The 24,483-nt window shown below is 35.3% G+C and overlaps 1 pseudogene; it reads left to right on the forward strand.

The window, feature by feature from the left end:
- Window positions 1–20,091, forward strand: part of LOC149567120 (pentatricopeptide repeat-containing protein At2g03880, mitochondrial-like) — a 179,811-nt pseudogene extending 159,720 nt beyond the window's left edge.
- Window positions 20,092–24,483: the final 4,392 nt, after the last annotated feature.

Genomic DNA, 24,483 nt, shown 5'->3' on the forward strand with positions numbered 1-24,483 from the left:
TATTTGTGAGTCTGATTCCCAGGTGGTGGTGAACATGCTTTCTTCGCAAGAGCTTGAGGATGTTAGTTGGCAGCTGGCCACTGTTGTTAAGCAGATTTTTTTCTTCTCTTCCTCTTTTCAGTTCATTAGGTTCAAGTATATTCCGCGAGAATGGAATAGACCTGTTGATTGTTTAGCCAAATGGGCTTCTAGTCATGATCCGGGTTGGAATATTAGGGATAGGGGGCAACTGTCCTTTGAGATGGTGCAAGAATTTAATGATCTTGTTGCTCAGGATCGAGCTCCTTGTTGAGCTCTCCTTGTTGTATTCCTTTCTGTCTTAATAAATTTTTACCCCTCTTTTTGCAAAAAAAAAAAACCATCTGTAGTGCTTATACCTAGTGTTGGAAATGATTACACGACATATATTTCTACAGAAACAACTCCATAATGTAATTCAAATTTTGGTGCATTTTTTTTGGAATTCTAAATATTTGCATCTACTTTTTCTTAGTTATTATAGTAACTGGTCAATTTGGCGGAGCCTGTGATTAGTGAGATAATCATTGCTCTTAGAGATCTTTATGAAGTTGGACTTAGGAATTTCACAGTGAGTTATATTGCTCCTTTTGGGTGTGATCCTTAGATCAGTAAAGCATCCTCTAATTCCAACTTCGATGTCATTTTAGCTCTTCATACTAGATTATTGAGGAAGGGCGTAGAAAGTCTGCGATCAAATCACAAGGATTTATCCATTTTTATTACAGACTTGGTGTTTGCAACTAATAATTTTTAATAAATTTCAGATGTTGCATGATTTGGTACTTCAAATTCTGTACCAAAATCCGTGACTTTGTCATTTTACATTAATCATTTAAATGTATACCTTCTTGACAATAGTACCCTTTTATTTTCAATTGTGTGACCGATTTTGTGGATCTGTTTGTTCCATGTTGTTTTAGGAAAGGTGGGATTTATTTGTTTGTAGATGTAGACAAAGTAGGTGGATAAAATGTTCTTTTGGGATTTTGTCCATCCACTAGTAAATTTGGACTCAATTTTCGACGAATTTTGGTTGAAATTTCAATCAAGTAGTTCGTGGCAATTTTTTTTGTCGAATTTTTTTTTGTCTTGCCAACTTTGATTTGTCATTTTTGGTTGAAATTTTGACCAATTCTTGGTGGAAAACTTTCAAGAATTGGTTGAAATTTGCACCAATGTTTGGTCAAAAACTTTCAAGAATTGGTTAAAATTTCGACCACTTCTTGGTAGAAAACTTTCAACAATTGGTGGAAATTTTGACCAACTCTTCATAGAAAACTATCAAGAATTGGTTGAAATTTTCACCAATTGTTGGTTGAAAACTCTCAAGAATTGGTCAAAATTTCCACCAATTCTTGGTCAATTTTTTTTAAAAATAGAGCAGGTGAATCCCCTAATGAATGCCTAGTAATGGTTCTTTAAATAAATTGATACATATTGCTTCTAAAGTGATGTCGTTGGCATGTGTAAGACGAGTCACCATATGTTGCCGCGATAAAATAAATATAGAGTTTGGAAGATGTTGATTTGGGAATACATCCGCGACGAATGCAACATTAGAAATGGTTTGTAGGTTCTGACTTTTCTAATGCTGCATTCTTCATGGTGCAGTGTGATATAGATTTCTCCATTTTCCAATTGATTATCACAAGAGGTTCCACCCCTGATTCAACGAATGAGATGTTTGGCAAATTATGAAGCACTAAAGTTTGTTGAATCAATTGCTACCCTCGCAGACCAGTTAGTACAACGCATGTTTAAGCACAACTCCATAAGCAGTGGAAAATATATTGTTGTTCATCTTTGATTTGAAGAGGTGCTTACACTTAGTTTTACTTATTTTTTTGGTATTTAAATTCAATTTTATGGACAGTTAACCCATTTTTATTTATGCCAAATTAACCCATATGTGTTGCCTTCTTGATTTGCAGGATATGGTACCATTTTCTTGTTCTATATATGATGGGGGCAAGGAAGAAAAGGAAGAGTTGGATGTTCCTCAAGAAAATGGCTGGAGGGGCAAGTTCAACAGAACAGGTTGTATCATTAAACCTGGGCAAATTAGGAGGAATGGAAAATGTCCATTAACTCTAGTGAGGTATTTTTTTAAGGCTCTAGCCCGTCATACAATTAACTCTTTACATATTATGGTGTCTTTCAGAATCCAATCTCACGTGACATTTTTTCTAATTGCAACTTACAAAGCTTATTAGTTGTGGAGTTTAAACATTCAATATGTGAACTATTAAATGGGATGATGTAAAACTTGTCCTAATCTCAATTTAAAGCTTCTGGTTTGAGCTCAGTGACTAGCTGGTATTGTAAGATATAAAGAACAGTGATACCTGTTTGAAGTGTCTTTAAAATCTCAACTCTTTTTCTTAAATAGGTCATTATTGTTAAATTTTCAAACCAACAGATTGCACTAAGAAAACCAATCTTAAATGTAAATTATATCTTCAATGTCATGTCCCCTCTTTAACTCCATCTAGCAGAGACTTGTGAGTCATCTTATTATGGGGTCTTGTAGGTTGACAAGGTTGGATAGAGACCCAGTTTGGTTTTACAGTGTTAGGAATTTGGTGTTCTGGTAGTTGTTTAGTTTGGAGATGTTCCTTGTTTTTAGGAAGCGGTTCCTAAAATTATGGGGTTATTCCTACTTTTTTAGGAGGGATGATCATGCCCAGGGTTGGATCTCCATGAGATGATTCCTTGAGTTTAGTTTAAGAGGAATAGGGTTTGTTTCCTAAGTTTTAGGAGCATCCCTAGATTTTAGGGATGAGATTGCTAGTGGATTCTTGATTTCTAACTTCAGTCACAAATAGGTGACAAGATGATTTCATGGTTTGTGGTGTCATTGGGGCATTTTGTAGCTGCTTGGGTTATATTTTTAATATTTTCTAAGTTAACATTTAATAATTAAATAAGGCTAAGTTAAAGCCATTTTGGAGTAATAAGGGGTTTTTGGGCCTCATTTGGATGCATATCCCTTGGTGTAATAGCTTGTTGGAAAGGTCTCAAACTTTTTTGAATATTTCTCTTTTGACTCAGAGCATTTCGGTGAATGAATTTCTTTCTATTGGGAAAAAGGTCATTTTTTGGATACTTGACCACTTAAAAAATGAGAAATATATTATTTTATGACCCAACGCCACATGGAGGCACTTTTAGGGTTTGAGTTAAGTATGGTGGGAGATAAGGAGGTAAAGAAAAAGTTCTAAGGCATTATTGACATATTACATCTTGGATTTGTGATTTGGGCTCTGACTGAGCTTTCAACACTTGGGACACCAACCCCACTTGTTTTGCCTATTTGGGACGTAGCCCCCAAAATAGTGGTTTGGATTTGTTGCAGTTAGAAACATCTTGGAGATTGTGCATTATTTCTTCTGGAGAACACAGTATTGAGGTAGAGTTTTAGATGGGGTTTGGGCATTCTATCCAGGTGTGGGCACTTTGCAGCTATACGATAGCACCTGACAACCATATTCTTTCCCACGTGCAGCATTAGAGAGCTAGAATCTAGCTGTAACTTCCTTTTGGGCTCATATTTCTCCTTCATGCCTTCAGGTTGGGTTTATCCTTGGTTGTAATCATCTGGATATTATTGTGAATCTTCATATGGTTACAAATTAGGCTTTATATTCAAAAATCTGCTTGAAGTGAAATTGCTTTGATTGTATTTGAAATATATTTTTAGAACCGGTTCATGTTGTTGTACTTCTAGTATTACTTATTGCAAAATCATCAAAAACAAAAAACAATCAAACCCTTCTGCAACTTTCGTCTAGTTCTTCAAGAAAATTTTAATAAACAGGGAGAAGAAATTTAAAAGTAATAAAATTATAGCAGATTAGCAGAAGAGATCAATCAGGGATCTTTCAATGGTATTAGAGCTATGCTTCTTGCCAGCCTATTGGGTTAAATAGATTTTATTTCTATGCATCCTGGAAGAGCTGATGTAAACAGATTTTATACATGCAGAAGAGCTCTGAACAAGCGTGAGTTTGGAATAGACTACGAACCTATTATGGCAGATGAATAGGTGAGCGGCGAAGGGAATCAGGACGATGAAGAGAGAGAGAGATGGTGCGGACCCTATTCACTACTCAGCCCAGGATCGCCTAGGCTTTAGAGAGATTATAGGATACCTTGGAGCGTTTGGAGATGGGTGGACACAAAGGCAAGTGAGGTAGATCAATTTTAGTGGCTAGTAGTTAGTGCAACCATCAGTCCCATTCTTCAGTTGGGAGCTCCCCTCATTCCTCTAGGTGACATCACCATCGTACACCTGCTACGAATAGACCATTGCTTCCTCATTTCATACTAGGTGAACAACTAGCACAAATGGAACCACAAGAGGTGGGGTTCCAGGAGTCAGTTTTGGCAGCCATAGCTAAGTGGAAAGCTCTACCCCTTGAGGTTGGGGACATCTTCCCTCTTCCCTAATATTGTGCACAGTATAGAGACACAAATAGGTTCAAGGGAGATCATGGTTATAGACCACCACAGTAGCAATAGAACTATGACCTCAATAGAGCTACTGGTAAGATCACATTGACTACATATAATGGCTTAGGAGATAGGAGTGCACGAGCTTGGGGTCATAAGTTGGATACATATCTTTCATTACGGCATATGCCTGAGTGTGAGGTTATTCAGTTTGTTGTGTTGCATTTAGAGGGGATTTCCTATGATTGGTGGCACCATGGATTGGTCACCCAAGATCAAGCCTTAGTACATTCCTATGTTGCATTCATTGAGCAACTCATTACACGGTTTGACCGTAAGGATACAAAACTTTACTATAGAGAGTTGGCTCATTTGAGACAAACTGGTCATGCATAAGCTTATATTAATGAGTTCCAAAGTATTACGGTTATGGTACTTGATGCCCTAGAAGCGTAGTGTGATGCTATTCATTGAGGGATTGCAGGACAGGCTTAAGGGATTGGTTCGTGCTTTCCAGCCGGCCACTCTTAAGGATGCTATTGATGTGACATTGAGATTGGACACCATTCCTACTTATCCATTAGATAAAAGGGCATTCAAAGATTCACGACCTCCACAAAAGGCTAACACCTCACAACTTAGGGGTGGTCAATCAGCTAGACCTCCTAGGATGGACCCAGAGACACAGAATGATTTGAGGAGGAGGAAACTATGCTTTTCATGGAAAGAACCTTGGAAGCTTGAACACCATTGCATGGGTAAAGGAAAGGTTCATTTGATTGAGGTGACTTTTGAGTTAGGAGATGAGGATGTGCCTGACACTGATGTTGAGGATAGTATGAAGGATGTTGAGTAGGTATAGACATAGTTGGAGTTAGATACCCTTGAGCCCATGGCATTAGCCAAAGTAGCTATGGCTACCCTCTCTAGCTATCCTAAGTTTCATGCCTTCTGGTTGAGAGCTACACTAAAGGGGGAGCGGGTCACAAGCTTGGTAGGCACAGGTGCTACGCATAACTTTATTGATTAGAAGTTGCCTAAGAGGCATGGTTACAGTATGAGGAGTTTGGTGGTTTTAGAGTGAAGGTGGTAGATGGTGCAGTTTTGGGTTGCACCAAATGGATTCCACAACTTAGTATTTAGATTGGGGATTATACTCTGACCGATGATTTTTATGTGCTTCCTATAGAGGATTATGATGTCATTTTGGGCATGCAGTGGTTACAGGGTATTGGGCATTACATTATTGATCACCATCACATGTAGTTAGAGTTCCTTTCTGGGGGGAAGAAGATTATTTTGAGGGCAGCTTCAGATGGTAGACCTAGAGAGGTGACTTCTCATAGGATGGAGACTCTCCTTAGACATAATGATGTGCTTTGGGCTACACATTGTTTGGTTAAGTCCAAAACACCCACACCTCAGGATGATCGTGTATTTCATATTGACATTCAGTTAGTGATGGATCATCATGGGAGAGTTTTTGGTGACATACCTTCTAGAATGCCTCCAAATAGAGGATTTGAGCATGGTATAGAGTTGGAGGATGGAGAAAAACTAGTAATGACTACACCATATCGACATCCTAGAGCCTATAAGGATGAAATTGAGAAGATTATTCATGAATTTTTGGATATGGGTTTCATTCGGCCAAGTTCTAGCCCCTTTGCTTCTTCAGTAGTGCTTGTTAAGAAGAAGGATGGGACTCTATAGATGTTTGTAGATTATAGAGTGCTGAAAAAATGGACAATCAAGAACAGATATCCTATTCTACACATTGATGAGTTGTTGGATGAGCTTCATGGAGCTATTTACTTCTCTGAGATTGATCTTCACTCAGGCTACCATCAAATACGTGTATGAGCAGAGGATGTACACAAGACTGCCTTCTGTTGTCACTATGGATACTACAAGTTTTTGTTAATGCCCTTTGGCCTTACCAACACACCAGCTCCTTTCTAGTCCTGTACGAACCATATCTTCAACAAATAGTTGAGGAAGTTGGTTCTAGTATTTTTTGATGACATATTGATTTATAGTCATACTTGGGAGGATCATATCAGACATGTTGAGGATGTACTTAGCATAATGGAGAGTCAGTCTCTATTTACTAAGTTATCCAAATGCGACTTTGGATTGAGGGAAGTATTATATTTGGGTCATGTGATTAGTGTTGATGGGGTGAAGGTGCATGAGGAGAAGATTTAGGCGATTCAGAATTGGCCCAGTCCTTAGAACATTACTGAGTTACATGGATTCCTTGGTTTTTGTGCTTATTACAAAAGATTTGTGAAAGGTTTCTCTCAGTTGGTAGCACCTTTGACATATCTCACAAAGAAAGGGGCATTCAGATGGACATAACTAGCACAGGGGGTCTTTGGTAGACTCATGGAGGTTATGAGTACTTGTCCTATTTTGGCACTACTAGATTTCTTGCAGCCCTTTGTCCTAGAGTGTGATGCTTTGGGCTTGGGTATAGGAGTAGTGTTGATGCAAAATAGACACCCCATTGCCTATGAAAGTAGGAAGTTGCAAAACAATGAAAGGTTGTACTCTACCTATGATAAGGAAATGTTGGCTATTATGCATGCATTAGCCAAATTTAGATAGTATCTTGCTGGCAACAAATTTATGGTAAGAATTGGCCATAATAGTTTGAAATATTTCCTAAATCAAACATAGCTCAATGATCAACAACAAAAATGGGTTATCAAAAGTCAAGCTTATGACTTCAATATCGAATTCATAAAGGGGAAGAATAATACTGTGGTTGATGCACTCTCTAGGAAACCCTCATTGGCTGCCCGATGATCATTGAGCAAGATTTCAGCAGATTGGAAGGCTCAAATTTTAGTTGAGTAATGCAAGAATCAGAATGTTTGTGAGATCATGGAGGGTTTGATAGTGGATGACAGATATAGCATGGTAGATGATATTATCTACTACAAGGGCAGGGTTTATCTTGTTCTAGGTTCTCAATTGAAGGAACAAATTTTGCATGCTCTCCATGATACTCCTACAACAAGAAATCCAAGATATGGTAAGATTTATAGGGAGGTTTGTGAGATATTTTCTTGGAAGGGTCTCAAAGATGATGTTTTACGCCATGTCCGTGAGTGTATGACTTGTCAACAAAACAAGTCAGAGCATACCCACCCAGCAAGTCCATTGAAGCCCTTACCTATACCAAAATAGAAGTGGACATGGATCTCTATGGATTTCATTATAGGTCTTCCTCGAGTTCAGGGGAAAGATTGTATTTATGTTGTTGTGGATAGGCTAAGCAAGTATGCCCACTTCTTTCCCATTGCATTAGATTTTATAGCATCACAGGTGGCTAAGTTATTTTTTAGAGAGGTATTTAGACTCCATGATCGTCCCAAGACCATTGTGAGTGATAGGGATAGCAGGTTCATGAGTTCCTTTTGGCAAAAACTTTTCAAGCTAACAAGCACTATGTGTCACCTAGTACTAGTTACCACCCTCAAATTGATGGACAAACCGAAATAGTCAACAAGTGGGTTGAGAGATATTTGCATAACTATGTGTCAGGGCAACAAAAAGCATGGGTATGTTGGTTGTATTTGGGTGAGTATTGTTATAATACCACAGACCATATGTCCATTGGCATGATGCCTTTTAGAGCTCTCTATGGATACGAGGCATTATCTTTCATTGATTAGGCACTTAGTGACAGTAGAGTACCCTTGTCTCAGGACTAGTTACAGGAGAATCAGGATATCATGAGATCTCTTAAAGAGACTTTACAGCAAGCTCAGAATCGGAAAAAGATATACGTTGGCAGGCACATGATTGAGAGAGCATTTGAGGTGGATGATATGGTCTTTCTGCACTTACAACCATATCGACAAAGCACCCTAAAAGGGGGGGGGGAGTTAAAAAGCTCCAACCACATTTTTATGGTCCATACCAGGTCATCAGGTGAGTGGGGGAGGTTGCATATGATGTTGAGTTACCACCTGGCAACATAATTCATAATGTATTCCATGTATCTTGCCTGAAAAAGGCACTTGGACAACATATTATAGTGTCACCTGAGTTTCCTCCCATGGATGAGGAAGGTAAATTGTTTTTGGTTCCTGATGAGATTCTGGAGGTAAGGGAATGACGGTTGAGAAGCAGGGTGATTTGAGAGTATTTCGTATGATGGAGAGATCTTCCCATAGAGGATTCCACTTGGGAGGGGGAGAGCATTTTACAACATCCAACATTACAGTTTCCTGTGGGCAAGCATCTCCGAGAGGGGATGACTCTCATGTCCCCTCTTTAACTCTATCTAATAGAGACTTGTGAGTCAACTTATTATGGGGTCTTGTAGGCTGATAGGGTTGGATAGAGACCTAGTTTGGTTATACAGTGTTGGGAATTTGGTGTTCTGGCAGTTGTTGTTCAGTTTGGAGATGTTCCTTGTTTTTAGGAGGCAGTTCCTAAAATTATGGGGTTATTCCTATTTTTTAGGATGAATGGTCATGCCCAGGGTTGGATCTCCATGAGATGATTCCTTGAGTTTAGTTTCAGAGGAATACGGTTTGTTTCCTAAGTTTTAGGAGCATCCCTAGATTTTAGGGATGAGATTGCCAGTGGATCCTTGATTTTTGACTTCAGTCAAAAATAGGTGACATGATGATTTCATGTTTTGTGGTGTCATTGGGGCATTTTGTAGCTACTTGGGTTATATTTTTAATATTTCCTAAGTTAATGTTTAATAATTAAATAAGGCTAACTTATAGCCATTTTGGACTAATAAGGGGTTTTTGGGCCTCATCTAGATGCATATCCCTTGGTGTAATAGCTCGTTGGAAAGGTCTTGAACTTTTCAAAATATTTCTCTTTTGACTCAGAGAATTTCGGTGAACGAATTTCTTTCTATTGGGAAAAAGGTCATTTTATGGATACTTGACCACTTAAAAAATGAGAAATATATTATTTTATAACCCAACGCCACATGGAGGCACTTTTAGGGTTTGAGCTAAGTATGGTGAGTTATAAGAAGGTAAAGAAAAAGTTCTAAGGCATTATTGACATATTACATCTTGGATTTGTGATTTGGGCTTTGATTGAGCTTTCAACATTTGGGACGCCAACCCCACTTGCTTTGTTTGTTTGGGACATAGCCCCCAAAATAGTGGTTTGAATTTGTTGCAGTCAGAAGCATCTTGGAGATTGTGCATTGTTTCTTTTAGAGAATGTAGTATTGAGTTAGAGTTTTAGCTGGGGTTTGGGCATTCTATCCACGTGTGGGCACTTTGCAGCTATATGGCAACACTTGGTAGCCATATTTGCAGTTGTACGATAGCACCTGATAGCCATATTCTTTCCCATGTGCAACATTAGAGAGATGGAATTTGGTCATAGCTTCCTTCTAGGCTCATATTTCTCCTTCACACCTTTAGGTTGGGTTTATCCTTGGTTGTAATCATTTGGATATTATTGTAAATCTTCATATGGTTACAAATTAGGCTCTATATTAAAAAATTTGCTTGAAGCAAAATTGCTTTGATTGTATTTGGAATATATTTTTAGAACTGGTTCATGTTATTGTACTTATGTTATTACTTATTACAAAATCATTAAAAACATAAAACAATCAAACCCTTCTGCAACTTCCGTCTAGTTCTGCAAGAAAAATTTAATAAATAGGGAGCACAAATTTAAAAGTAATAAAATTATAGCAGATCAACATAAGAGATCAATCAAGGATCTTTCATTCAATAAAAAAATTAGACCTGAGTATGATATCTTCTATAAATGCTCTTCTAAAAATACAAACAACAATAAAAAGTCTGTCTCCTATTAACTGAAATCAATTACACTACACTCAACTACTTTCTCTGCATGGTTTTTGCTCTACACTTGGTTATGTTCCTCAGGTATCTTCCATGTAGTAGGAGAAACATCTAAGCATTATAGTTACACATTTTAATGGAGCATTAAGTTAGGAAAATAAGCTTTATCATTAAAAACTAAAGCATAAAGTGAGCAAAACTGAAGATAGGAAGGACATTGCTTGATAAATAAGAACTGCAACTAAACTCTAGAATCCCTTCAAATATAGGACCTCTACTATTTAGGTGATCTATGCTTGGTGAAGGATAAGAAGTAAAACACAAACATATAAACAGAGCTGCTGATTTTTGCACCCTACAGAAGTAGAACATCAGCCAAGCAACAAGTTCAAAAAACTAACACAGAAGAAAAATAAATGGATTAAAGGATGCCTTGAGCAAACGGATATATTTAGTCTTTGATGCCATACTGTATAGTGGAAATTTTAGTAGTCTTGTATATTGGTAGAATTATTTATTGTAGACATGTCCTATTCCTTAATGGTTGAAACTGAAAGCTACAATATTATATAGATTTATTATCTTTGAAATCATTTGAAATCACATCTCTTATTTGAATTTATATAGGTTTATTATCTTTGATGTCTTTTTTGTGTGAGACAAGCAATTCAAACTATGATATAAAATTTTACTTATTTTTCCTTTTGTATTGTGGTCTTTGTTTTGTAGATTGTGTAGGGAAGGTAGCCCTAATGAGACTTTATATGGATAACTTAAACCTATCAAAAAAACTTGATCCTAAAGAGAGTATGCATGGTGAAGAGTTGTTAACAATGACATGTAATATTTTACTATAGGTAGAGATGATAGTTTCTAGCCTATAACTTTTTATTCTTAACGATTGCTCAAAGATTTATATAATTTCTTATGGGCTATAATCTTCCTATTTGGTATCTAATTTAAGATGGATATTTTATTTTGAAATCACTTGTCATTCAACTAATAATATTTGAGGCCTTTGTGACACACTATACTGTTAGATGTTGTTAGACTTCAAAATGCACAATGACTTTCCCTCTCCTGCACTAGAAACAAGGTCAATTTTCTTGCTTCATGCATATTACGTTCTATAGATAAATTATGTTTATAACTTATTTTTCAAAAAAGAGTTAAACACTTTTGACTCGGAGCTATGAACCCTTGAGTTAATAAAATGGAGACCTCATTCCCATTTAAATATTTAATAATACCACCTCCTTGGAGTTTGAACCTTTATGGAAAGAGCAACACCACCACAACTTAACCATCAGACCATGCCACTACCAGCTTAAAATAAAAAAAAAATATTCTATGGTATTTATGTAAATTCAATTACAATTTTCTTTTTATCGTGAAGATAGCTATGCAGAAGTATAATACAACACCAAAATCATTAACATAGATTGCATACCTCTGGCGACCACCACTTTAAAGCTTGGAGCATTTAAAGACAGGGTCCAAATTTATAAATCGAGGATCCAAGCCAGCTCTAGCATTAGTTGAAGTGAATGACATATTCACTGCACCTAGAATAGGAACCTCCCATCTGAAACACAACAACAAGGAATGAGGAGATAGGTAATATATGAAAATGAGAAGTAGCAATGTATAGGTTCAAGAGTCAAAAAATTATCTTTAGTTTAGTTTAGAATCAGATAGTCGAATACAAGACAACCACCAGGAAAGACAGAAATTTTGACAACTCACATACTGAAAATCCTTAATAGTTTTTTCCTAAACTTCAATTCTTACACTCACCATTGGACATATATTATCTTAGGAATTTTCCCCACATTATATTTTATTAGTTATCTACTTTTAATTCATATATTTGAACCTAATAGTTTGGGTTCTCTTACTGCATGTCCACAAACTAGGTTTGGATTGGGAACTCAAATTTTTGAGCCATTACAATTATTTTGATGAAGAAACTTTATCCAACTTTGAACTTACCATAAGAAGTATGATAAATATTGAAGACTACAATCAAAGTCTTAGCTGGGTTAAGTTACTACCTAAAAAAAAAACTGGTTCCACATCTTATTACATGATACAATGTCATTACTTCCATTTACAAAATGTAACAATCTCACCTAAATGTGCATCAATAAAAGGAAAATATTGTATCATACTAATTGATAACCTAGAGAACTATAAAATGGTATCCACACACGTATGAATTTATAACTATTCTCTATTGCACACAATAAAGATTGTTTTATGAGAATATTATAGAAGTTACCAAGTCCTTGAAGAACATAAAATAATTTCTAGAAGCCCTTAAACGAAGCTAACACTGATTCCCCAAGTTGAGATATTCATGCGTCATATTAACCAATGTTGATAGTTGGAAGAATATCCATGATTGTAGAGAAACATCCTGATCATGAGAAGCCTAGAGTGTTTCTATGATATTAGAGATATTGTGATCTTCTAATTCACCAAGGTGGATTCTATGTTCATCATACTAGAAAACATTGTAGATGCAGCAACAAGCAACCACATCATCTAAAAGGGCGAGGAAAAGGCCATCAATTTAGTTCCCACCTTAATGGATAGGAAACTTATCTTCAATTGGTATTTGATATACTTCCATAAGATATTATATTTAATTGGAAGGTTTGTTGGAAATTTAGATAATATTTGATCAAGCTTATCACAAGACAACTTAAAATAAGAATAAATTTCATCTCCCCAAGAATTGCCATGTATTTGTTTTAGTGTCTGTGGTGTGTTGTTTCAATGTTAGATGTATCCAATGGAAGAAAAGTGAGACTTTGCTATAAAATATTGAAATATAATTTTGAATTCTGGAAATGGGTTGACTTGTTGTGAAAGTGGTAAGTCAATCGTTGCCATACTTCAACATGGGTGGACTGATTTGTGATTGACATTTTTTCATCCCTGGACTAGTAAATGAACATTTTTCTATTTTTCCTTTTCATTTTGTAATGTCCCCTTTTTGGCCAAGTTGGAAAAGCTAGGACAATTACTTCAATCTCCCTTTCTTCTATGCCAACTGAATACTTATTTAAGCAAGTAATGGAAGATAAATCAAAATCAATTGCAACTCCTGATATAATCAACCTACCGGTGTGCAATTATATGTATTAGTGTATCAATAGAAATGTCTGATATATCTATTATTAAGTATGCTATGTGATTGATATTCTTGGGTAGTGTATTAAGATTTTATGATGTTGAAATTTTTCTTACTAAGGACATGAAGAAGAAGAATCATGAAACTTCATTGAGAGACACTTTCATAAACAACAAAGTGGGTGGATCACAAGGAGGTAATCATTACTAGGGAGGAATGTCCAGATGACTGTTGGACTTCACATTCAACAATAACCACATTATCTATCATCCTGAATCCATTTATAGAGTGTCATAATGTCTATATAGAGTGTACAATGTCTATGACCTTACTTGTTTCCAAGAGTTTCTTTTCAGCACTATGGACTGTGGAAGCTTCCCATGCTATTCACACTATAAAACTTACAAAATATAATGTTCAATCATAACTAAAAGTATTAAGTACTCACTTTTTCAATTCAAAGGCCTTAGCCACTAGAAAGATATGGTCATGCTCTCCCCACACAATCAAAATGTCCTACAAAACATTGAATCACTAGTCCTTGAATACAACTTTGGATAAAAGGCATTCAGGTAGGAAAAAAAAAAGGCCATGAAAATTAAAACATCATGCATAAGAAACAAGCAAGTAGGCAATGCCTTCTCAAGAACAGGAAGAGGTGGGGCAAGTTTAGTGCCAATAATAAGGCCTTTCAGCAGCTCTTCTTTCTCTGCTCTATTTTTCACATGCAAATTTTGTAGCACAATCCAAAACATGGAAAATTTAGTGTTATGGCTCTGAATTGAAAATTTTCAGTCTTTTTTAATGTAAAATAGTAGTAAACTGAGAATAAAAGCTTGCTTGAATTTGTATAGAATTTGGAAATAATGTCTCTTGACTCTTCTTACTTAGCAAAGGTGCTGAATGAGTTATATTAGATATGTTAGAACACTTTAAGGGCTTTTTTGAATCAATAGGTGGCTTGGGAAGCTCATATAGTGTGGTTTTGTGGGGTGGAGATAGATTAGGAGGTGAGACATAGGGAGAGAATTTTGATGGACCATCACGATGAGATATTGAGGAATGAAGGATAGGGCCAGATTTGAATGAAGACTCTATACACTTAGATGTCAATGGGCCACTGCCAGGTATACACTACTGATTAGACCACAACTTGCCTATCAATGGACCTGAAACAACATGTCATTTGATTCTCTTAGAATTGGAAGCATCTACAATGTCAAACCTTACCATACGTATCCTTTTAACTAAAGCTAGCATAGTCAATGTGTTTTCTCGAATGCTTGTATTTGGTTCTTCTGGAAGTGGTTGACCTCTTGATATGCCATTTTGACTCAATATTAAACTAGTTTCCAATTTTAAGCTAAGATTGTTCTTTCTCTATTTTGATTGGAAATAGAGCTTGGACTCCTTATCTTTTCTTCTTTTTATTGAATATCTTGCAGTCTAGTTGGCCTTTAGGGGGTAGTATTGTATAAAGTGAGATAGAACTAGATAATATCCAACAGATCTATAGATTTGGTCATATATTTATTGGTAAAAAAGAGATACATCTATGTGAAATAATAGAACTATTGGTTACATGGAATAGTGATGCAACTAAGGCATCTTTTTTCTTGTTTCACATGAATTTGTTGGTAAATTAATGACAAGCACAGATTTAATTATAGGTAACAAAATAGCACAAGAATTGAAGAGATGTGGCAATATAGGCATTTCAGAATCATGCATATAGATCTAGATTTCCTATCTCACTTTCTATGATAGTATATTTGTTACCCAATACACTTTAGTCAGTGGCTATAAAGGTAGATACTTCCTTGGTCCTCCTTTAAATCCATTCTTAGGATTTGATTTATAAATCCAATCATACATCTTAGGAAATTATGATTTATATCACACTAGAAATAGTAGATCAGTATATGCCTAATATACTCAATATTAATAAGGGTTATAGTATTTTTTATTTTTAAGTGTGCCAAAAATCATACTATGGACCTACCATAATTATTATGCTGAGAATTGAATGATTGGTTTTGCAGGCTGATGTTTTCCATGCATATCAAGTTCTTACAAAGGGGGGACTAAACGAGGAGAATATTGTTGTGTTCATGTACAATGACATAACAAATAATATTATTAATCCTCGACTGGGGATTATCATCAACCATCCTGAAGGTCAAAATGTTTATGTAGGTGTCCCTAAGGTGATCTACTTTTACAAGTTTACATTATTGTTCAATTTCTTAAGACTATCTCATAAGTCTACCCGTGTGACTTCATAATATAATTTCTCTATTCCTGATGAGACTATCTTCCAAGGTTCACCCATGTGACTTACTATTTAAGACCACTTTTCCTAATTGTCTATTTTCATTTCATTCAAGACTACACAGGAAGGCATGTGATTATAGAGAACTTGTTTGTTGTTATCCTTGGAAATAAAGACTTTGTAAAAGGTGGGAGTGGGAAGGTCATTAATAGTGGCCCTAATGACCATATCTTCATTTTCTATAGTGACCATGGAGGGCTAGGGGTTCTTGGTGAGTTTACTACTTACTAAATTGCTAAATCAAATCACACTATGTTTACAACTTTATTCTTGTGTTATTTCTTAGTCTTTTGAATCAAAACATGCAAACTTTATGAGGCTTCCAAGAGCTTGGTCACAAAGCAACTGAAAAAAGAAAAACCTCATTAGTACAACTCTATGAAAAGGGGAAAAGGTGCACTAGGAAAACATATTGTGTAGTATAAGATAGTGAAGTGATGATTCTTGAGCTCTCCGCCTTCAGAAAAAGAGAATTTTTCTAGTTGTCTATTTGTGAGGGCTACTAACACAATTATATCTAAATTTCTAAGACACCAAACATATGAAACGAGTGATATGCAGGGAATCACTATACAACTAAAAGAGATGATTGAATTACTGTTAAATTTTACCTAATAAGGTCTAATCCTTAATATGAAATTACCTCTGCCTTTGTTGGTATAGGGTATTCTATCATTGACTCAAGTAGTTGAGATGCAACAATAACTGGCTTATTCAGTTGCCAACATAGCTGGACAATTTGTTTTTGGATAGATGGAACCTGTTCCAAAGGAATCTATGCACCAAGATCTCCTCTTGCTACCATAGCACCATCAAACAATCGAATTATATCTTCAAGATTCTTCAGAGAGTTGACACTTTCAATTTTAGCATTGACACCAATATCAGTGTAGAGAATGAGGATCCTAAGTACACTCATGTCAAATTGCAAATTTAATTGTGTGTGGATTAAATGCAAAAGATGTACATATTAAACTACCATCAAAAGCTATAGTGCATTTGTCAATAAAAGCATAACAAAACCATACTAACAAACAAGTATTTTTGCTTTCTTGAGAATTAGTGAGGTCCATTTAGAAATCTTTTCTTTACCTATCAAAAGATCAGGCAGTAATATAGCTTTTTAAATGTCTAATTACATTTGCTGACTTCACAAAAGATATAGCAATGAAATCAAAACCCTCAGAAATCCCAAAATCTATGTCAAGCCAATCCTATAGGATGAAATGAACATTAGGGTTTGCAATAACTTAATCTCAACACAAACACATGTCACATCAAAGTGAATGAGAAATCACCTTCAAAGATATTGTGGGAAGCATGACATTCCTTTCACGAACCACTTTTCCCTGCCTCCAAAATGTTAGGTTTGCATGTGGTAGTAACAATCTAAGATCTGTGCATTGGCATTTCACATTAGGACCTTCTTTTCCTATTACTTCAAGCCTCACCATGCCACCATCTACAACTAGCTCATCCCCAACTTTGACATCTAATAAGTCATCAATTCATAGGTCATTTGAAGATTTTAAAAGAGAAAAAGATAGAATTGTAAATATATAGATTACATAGATGTAACATAAGAAAAATACTTTGCAGAATATTTATAAGCTTACTTTTAAGTATGAAACATGTATTCCATACCATATTTAACTTTTTAAGTTAAAAATTATTCATGATACTTCTAAATGCATCTTCCAGTATGAAACATGCATTCTAAAAAGTACTTCTCATATTTTAATTCAGAATCAAAAGTTCTTCTTAAGGCCTCATTTTGCTAGTCATGCATTAAGCAAATAGGATGACAGCCGTTTGATAGAATTTCCTAGAATTCCACTTACCAACTAAAATCTATCAGAGGAAGGAATGCTAACCTTCTGCAAAACCCTCATAATTGACATGGATTGTCTTGGGTGGAAGAGGCCCATTCAAAGACCATACACTGAATGTCCAAACATCACCATCCTAGAAAAATCAAAATCATTTTGAAGGATTAGGAAATAAATTATACAAGAAAAGAAAACTATGAAGCAACTTCCAATGCCATCAAATGGTGAATGACCCATGATAGGGTTTGGAAACATCCAAATGTCCTGCAGTAACTTGCAACTTTTGAAGATTCAAAGTGGGAAGAAAGAAGAGGATGGTATTAGTTTAAGTGATGTAAAAACTGATTCAAACATACAAGCTCTAGCAATTGCAACATTTGCAAATTGATTCTCCCCATTCTACCTATTCCATGAAAAGAATTACAAACTTTTACCAATTCAAAATTATCTTGGCAGATTGTTGGTCCCCTTAAACCAAAAAGCACAAATTTCCTATTTGTGGTCTCATGATAAGCATGCAATCATGCTTCACTTTGATGGATTATCTTCATAGACCCTCTACTTCTTATGGGCAACATCTTTTTAAACCTGATCTCCCAATACAATGCAATCCATTGGTCAAGAGAAATGATACACTTTATTATGATTTGATTTCACTTATTCAATGGTAAAGAGGGCAAATATGAATGTACATAAATATACCTTACATGGTCATACTATTTAGGTAGTATCTCAATTTGAAGTAATCTTGAACTTAGATAATTAGCTCCAAATCATTTTATCAGTTCACTTATTTTTTACTCTTAACAACTAATCAATTATTACATGGACTTAACAATTCCCAAATACAACAACAGAATGTGAATTCTTGTAAGAGTAACAACCACCTAGACATATGACCATGTTACTAGCTTATTGAGAAAATACAACAATGACAAAATAATACAAAAGGATTTGCCCAAAAATAAAGGAGAAAGTTTTGTACCTAACAATTGATACTTTTCACTGTATGGCAGTATGATAATTTTCTTTTGCTGTTGAAACCCTAATGGAAAATTATACTAATCCAACTTTTCCATCTAAGCTTGTGTACATACCCCCATAGAATCACCATGTCTGCCAACTCTGCTAGGTTGTTTGTTATATTTCATGTGCTTGTACATACTATTGCAACGTTTAGCTTCAGGAAACTAGTACTTTTCCTTTCATGGGGCACTTGCAGATGTTATATTGCAGACTTTGCCTCAAATATTTTAATTCACAATTTCAACCTTAAAAAAGGCACCTTAGACAATTCCACCTGCTATTCCAACACATGAATAGGGCACCTTAGACAATTCCACCTACTATTCCAACATGTTAAACCGCTTTGCTCTATGGACCTCTAGGTGGTCAACCAGTCAATTGTTGGCCCTTCCTAAAAATAGGACCCCTCCCTAAAATGTAGAAATTTCCATCTGAAAGTCCAAAAACAACTCACAGAGCCCTTGCAAAGCTCCATAACCCTCTCAATGAGTCTACTAATCATATCATGGAAGCATATATAGGGCATGCAAACTATTTAATAGGATGCCTCAAAGAGATGTCATGTCATGGAATGCAATGATTGTAGGATATTCTCAAAACATATTTTACAAAGATGCTCTTCAAACCTTTGAATTAATGAGGCAGTTTGGAAAACATCCTAACATAATAATCTTTTCTTGTTTTTTATGTGCATGTAGCCATGCATGATTAGTGGACGAGGGCTGCACATACTACAACTATATGAGTAACCCTTATTGCATCAAACCTATTGTTGATCATTATGTGTGCATGGTTGACCTTCTTGCTTGTGCTAACTATCTGGAGGACACTCTAAACTTTATTATTAAGATGCCAATCAAACATGTGGTGGTTCTATGGATGCATTTTCTTGGTGCTTGTAGATGACATATAATGTAGGCTTAGGAGTGTTTACAACAATGATGATTCTTGATTTGGATCCAAAGAATGTTGCAACCTATGTTATTATCTCAAACCTCTATAAAGAAGTGGGTAGATGGGATGACTTTCAAATTGTAAGGAGACTAATGGAAGATAGAGGAATAAAAAAGATCCCTGGATGTAGTTGGATTGAAGGCCACAAAATGGTACATGTTTTTTGTGTGTAGGAGATAGATCACATCCACAAACACAAGAGATCTATGCAAAGTTGGAGAAATTGGCTTGTGATAAAGGCAACAGGGTATTCCCTAGATTTAAGACATTTATTTAATGATGTGGAAGAGGAGGAAAAAGAATCATTTGTTGGCTACCATAGTGAAAAGTTGGCAATTGCATTTGGTTTGTTAAACACACCCCTTGGAACAACTATTAGAGTTGCTAAGAATCTTCAAGTGTGTACAGATTGCCACATTACAACAAAATTTATCTCTAAGATAGTTGGAAGAGAAATTTTTGTGAGAGATGTTAACCGCGTGTTTCCATCATTTTAAATAGGGACAATGTTCTTGCAGAGATTATTGGTAATGGTAAATTAAATAATATGAAAAAACAAGCTTCCACTAATGCGCTCCATGTCAAACATTCCATAATAATGAAGTGATGATGTTTTGTTTTCCATTTCTAGAATATTATATTTTCAATTTTTTGTTTTTGTTTGCAGTGTTTTGCAAGCTAGACCACAGTGTACTTGGTACAGTGCAAATTTGCGCTCATATACACTATTGGTCTATCTGTCAAATGCCTATTCTACAACTAAAATGTTTCATTGAATTGTTTTCCAGAAGCCTACATTTGTTTGAAATAAAATAAAAAGCTAGAAGAGGAGGTTGAAATTGTTATTGGGACCTTAAAAAAGGCACCTTAGACAATTCCACCTGCTATTCCAACACAAAACCTACCAAGGACTGGCTGGTTTGTCTGCCAATTTGGTAACATATTAAATTATAGTTGTCAAATGATTGTGTTGGCTGCATACCAATGCAATTTTACATCAAAATGGTAACTCTTCGGTGATTTGAAGCTTGAGGCAATTTCCAATTGCATTTTAGTATACATGTTCCAAGACAGTATATGTTGACAATTGTGAGTGAGCTTAAGTGTAAACTCCCTTGTATCTCAAAATACAAACAACTATTCTTTTTATTCTATATTGAAGCCTTTGTTATCATGAACAACTTGGATCATAGAAAAACACCAAAAAACTAAACTCAATTCAATAATAACCTATTTGTTCTTATTCTTGGTGCTAGATCTTGTACTTGGCAGACAGACTCCTATTACTTTGAAATGCATTGCTACATATTATAATATAAACTAACAATTGATGCATAATGTGTCCTTGGTTATAGCCAACAACAAAGCAAGAAAACAAAAACATAAAGAATTGAAGCCCAAGAGATAATTTTACATTACAAAAACATTAAATGGGGGGTTAATTTACATTAAAAAAACATTAAATGGGAGATTAAAACCACTTAAATAGTGACATGTAAAGCTAATGTCCAATGATGGTTTTGAATTAAATTTAGTAGTTACTACAATCCATAGCATTGTGCATAGTTGTTTCTCGATATGATTGTGTTCTTTTTTTCACATTAACATTTTGGACAACACTATGTGACCCATGATTAGGATGAAAGAGTAGAAGGAGAAAGTGTGATCTAAAACATTGATGCAAAAAAAGAATGCACAATCATTTCTAGAAACAACTATGCACAACAGTTTTACATTACAAAGCATTAAGTTAATGGTAGAAGCCATTTACATAGAAACATAAAAATCAAAGTCCAAGGATAGTTTTGCATTACAAAAGCATTAAGTTCAAGGTTGAAGCAATTTAATCAGAAACATAAAAATCAAGTGGCAGGGATAATTTTACACTACAAAAACATTAAGTTGGAGGTTAAAGACATTTATAAAAAGGATGATAAATGGACAAAAGATTTAACCTAAAAATTGGTTTCATTATATACCTGATCAGTAGGATGGTTCTGCAAAATTCAAAAAATAGTGTTACCATTAACTCAATAGAGTTCCTATAACTATCAAAACTAAATAAAGATTTTACTAATGCAATAGAATCTACCATTCAGATCTTACTGGATATTTTTTTAGGTTCCAAAGTCACACACATTCATATTTGAATGCTAAAATGAAAATGCAATCAACACTTCACGCCATCACTGCAACTCTGAGACTTGTCACTCTTCAGAAAGACTGTCACATATATAATGTAATTTATAAAAGGGAGTAAATTTTTTTAATCCCTGATTGCATTCATCCTCCATGGAACAATTCCCATAAAATATTGCTACCCACTTTATAGATCGTGAACAAGACTTCGAAAAAATATGTTGAATGGTAAAATACTTTTATGTTTGCAATTTATTCTAGGAAAAATGCCACAAGAAAAAATTGATTTCTGCATATTGGGAAAAAAACCATTTTTCTTTAATATTGGAACAATCTCTCAAAATCATCTCGTCAAGAATTGTAAATTACATATATATTTATATTTAGTTCTCCAGGTTACAAAACTAATTTCTACCTAAAAAAGACTTTCTTATAGATTTCTTCCAACACTTGCATCTAGCCACCCTAGACACATTTTCAAGGCCCATAGGAGCATTTTTACATACTATTATGGATCAATTCAAATGAACATCTTATATCTTATCTCTCATGGCTTGTCAAAGCAATGCTTTGTCGAGTCATATGCAAGCTATTATGCATTGGAAAATTAAAATCAAGACAATTTATTGCATTTTGATAGGGATAACAAAGAATGATTTCAATATATTGTGAAATGACACAAAAACAAATTCTCTGTCTAACCCAACTAGTTCATATGTAATCAGTGCTGCAATTTTCTTTCCCTCTAAATTGGGCAGTTCATCCAAATAAGACAATTTATCATGCCATATAAAATCATTTTCATGTTCACACTTTTTGAGCATCTCACTAAGAGCATCAAGCTCTTGTCTATAAGTTTGCCTCCAAGAATCTTCACCTTAAATAAAAGAGAATATATTCACATACATTGAATGGCATACATTTGAGCATTTTATAAGACACTAAATGGCAACAATTATACAAAATTCTTAGGAAAGGTGACACATACCAGACCACTTGCCTTGAAAATTTCTCAATGCGTAACATAGCACTTCAACAACAAGGCCCATCTACTCTGATACTTTCAAGTCACCAAAAATATATCTTTAACTTCGAGCTTTGTGAAGAATACTACATCCAGAGAGGAATCTCTGCAAGCCAGACAAAATATCATCAGCAAGAATACTTTTGAAAATGCGAACATGCACAAGATCAAGAAAATATGGAACTATATAGCAAAAATCTAGAACAAAATAGACTCTGCAGCACTAGTAGTGATTAAGAATCCAAAATGAACCCAACAATCAAAATGAACCCAATATTACTGCAATCCTTGCAAAATGAGCCCTAAATTTGCCTGTGAATTTCCATCATAGCCAGCGGGAATGAAATTAGTTGGAATTTCCATTCTTACCAACACGGGAATGAGTTTAGCCACGAATTTCCATTCTTCTTCATTCCCTATGAATTTTCATTCTTCTTGCCCTGATTTTTCAAGCTTGATGCATATGCATTAATAAAATTCTAAAAGCTTGACTCTTCTATTATGACCAATTCTATTATGACCCAAGTTGTTCAACCAACTTGGGAAAACTTAGGATATTTTCAACTTGGGAAAACTTAAGTTAGTCAAAATTTTGACCAAAGCGGGCATATAATTTTTATTTTTGACCAATGTAGGAAAGAAAACAAAAAAAACAAGGATTCATAGCTTTGGTCAAAAAATTTGGTAGAAAAACAAGTGCAAATGTACTAGTGATCCAACCCAGCAAGGGTGGCATGCCATAATCTAGTTATACAACAATGGAGTATTATTACTAGAGAACAAAAGGCCATTGGTGGCATGCCATAATCTAGCTATACAACTATTGGTCTGACTTTTTGTGTAACAGAAGTTTTTGTTCAATTGTAGAAAAGTCAAATTTTCTATTCCTAGGTGAAACATAGGGTTTCTGGATAATCCATCCATAAAGAAAAAACTCATGAAAACCCTATGTTCTCTCTATTCATAAATTTTCAGGCGTGAAACTTTTGAATTTTTAAGTGAGACAAATATTCTGTGCCTTTTTATTTTATGTTCCCCCGAGATCCCCTTTTTCTCATTTTTCTAGTCATCAGATCCAAGTAGATCTACCGCTGTCGTTACCTCACTATGCAAAATTGCATGCTTTTTAAGTATGGCGAGGTAGCGAATGCTGAGTATTTTATGAGGCGGGACCGCAAAGTGAAGATACGGTGGTCGGAGATTTTTTTTTTGAATGATTTATTGTGCAGGTACACGTTGCAACTACCGTCCAAACAGGGAAGGGTCCTAGTATAATATCTGAAATAAGAGCCAGAATGATTGTTTTTTTAGACGCTTCACCACCTTGCTATCGAAAAAAGCATGCAGATTTTCCGTTAGCGAAGTAGCGAGGCCTCGTGAAATTTGAAGGGGCGGTGATGTTGCATTTTTCCGGTACCGTGACTACACCAGGCGGTGTGACAAGTCATAAATGCCATTGTCAGAAGCAGTTTAAATAACAAAAATAATTATCTTCTGCCCCTTGCATTTTTTGGTATGAAATTCATTAAAACGCCGGAGCTCGCTACCTCACTATCAGAAAAATTAGATACTTCACCATTAGCGAAGTAGCGAGGCCTGTGAAATTTGAAGATCGGCAGGACCTTGGGTGACGTGGAATGATAATTAGGACTATAGTAAATTTTTGACAGGTGCCAACTATGCATAGATCCATTTTTCATTAATGCCTTTCTGACCAAATGTACAAAGAGATCCTAAACGTCAGCTTGGAATGGAATCAA

Source organism: Cupressus sempervirens, chromosome 3 (assembly GCF_028749045.1).
Source record: "Cupressus sempervirens isolate cs-2001-9-10 chromosome 3, ASM2874904v1, whole genome shotgun sequence".
Lineage (NCBI taxonomy): Eukaryota > Viridiplantae > Streptophyta > Pinopsida > Cupressales > Cupressaceae > Cupressus > Cupressus sempervirens.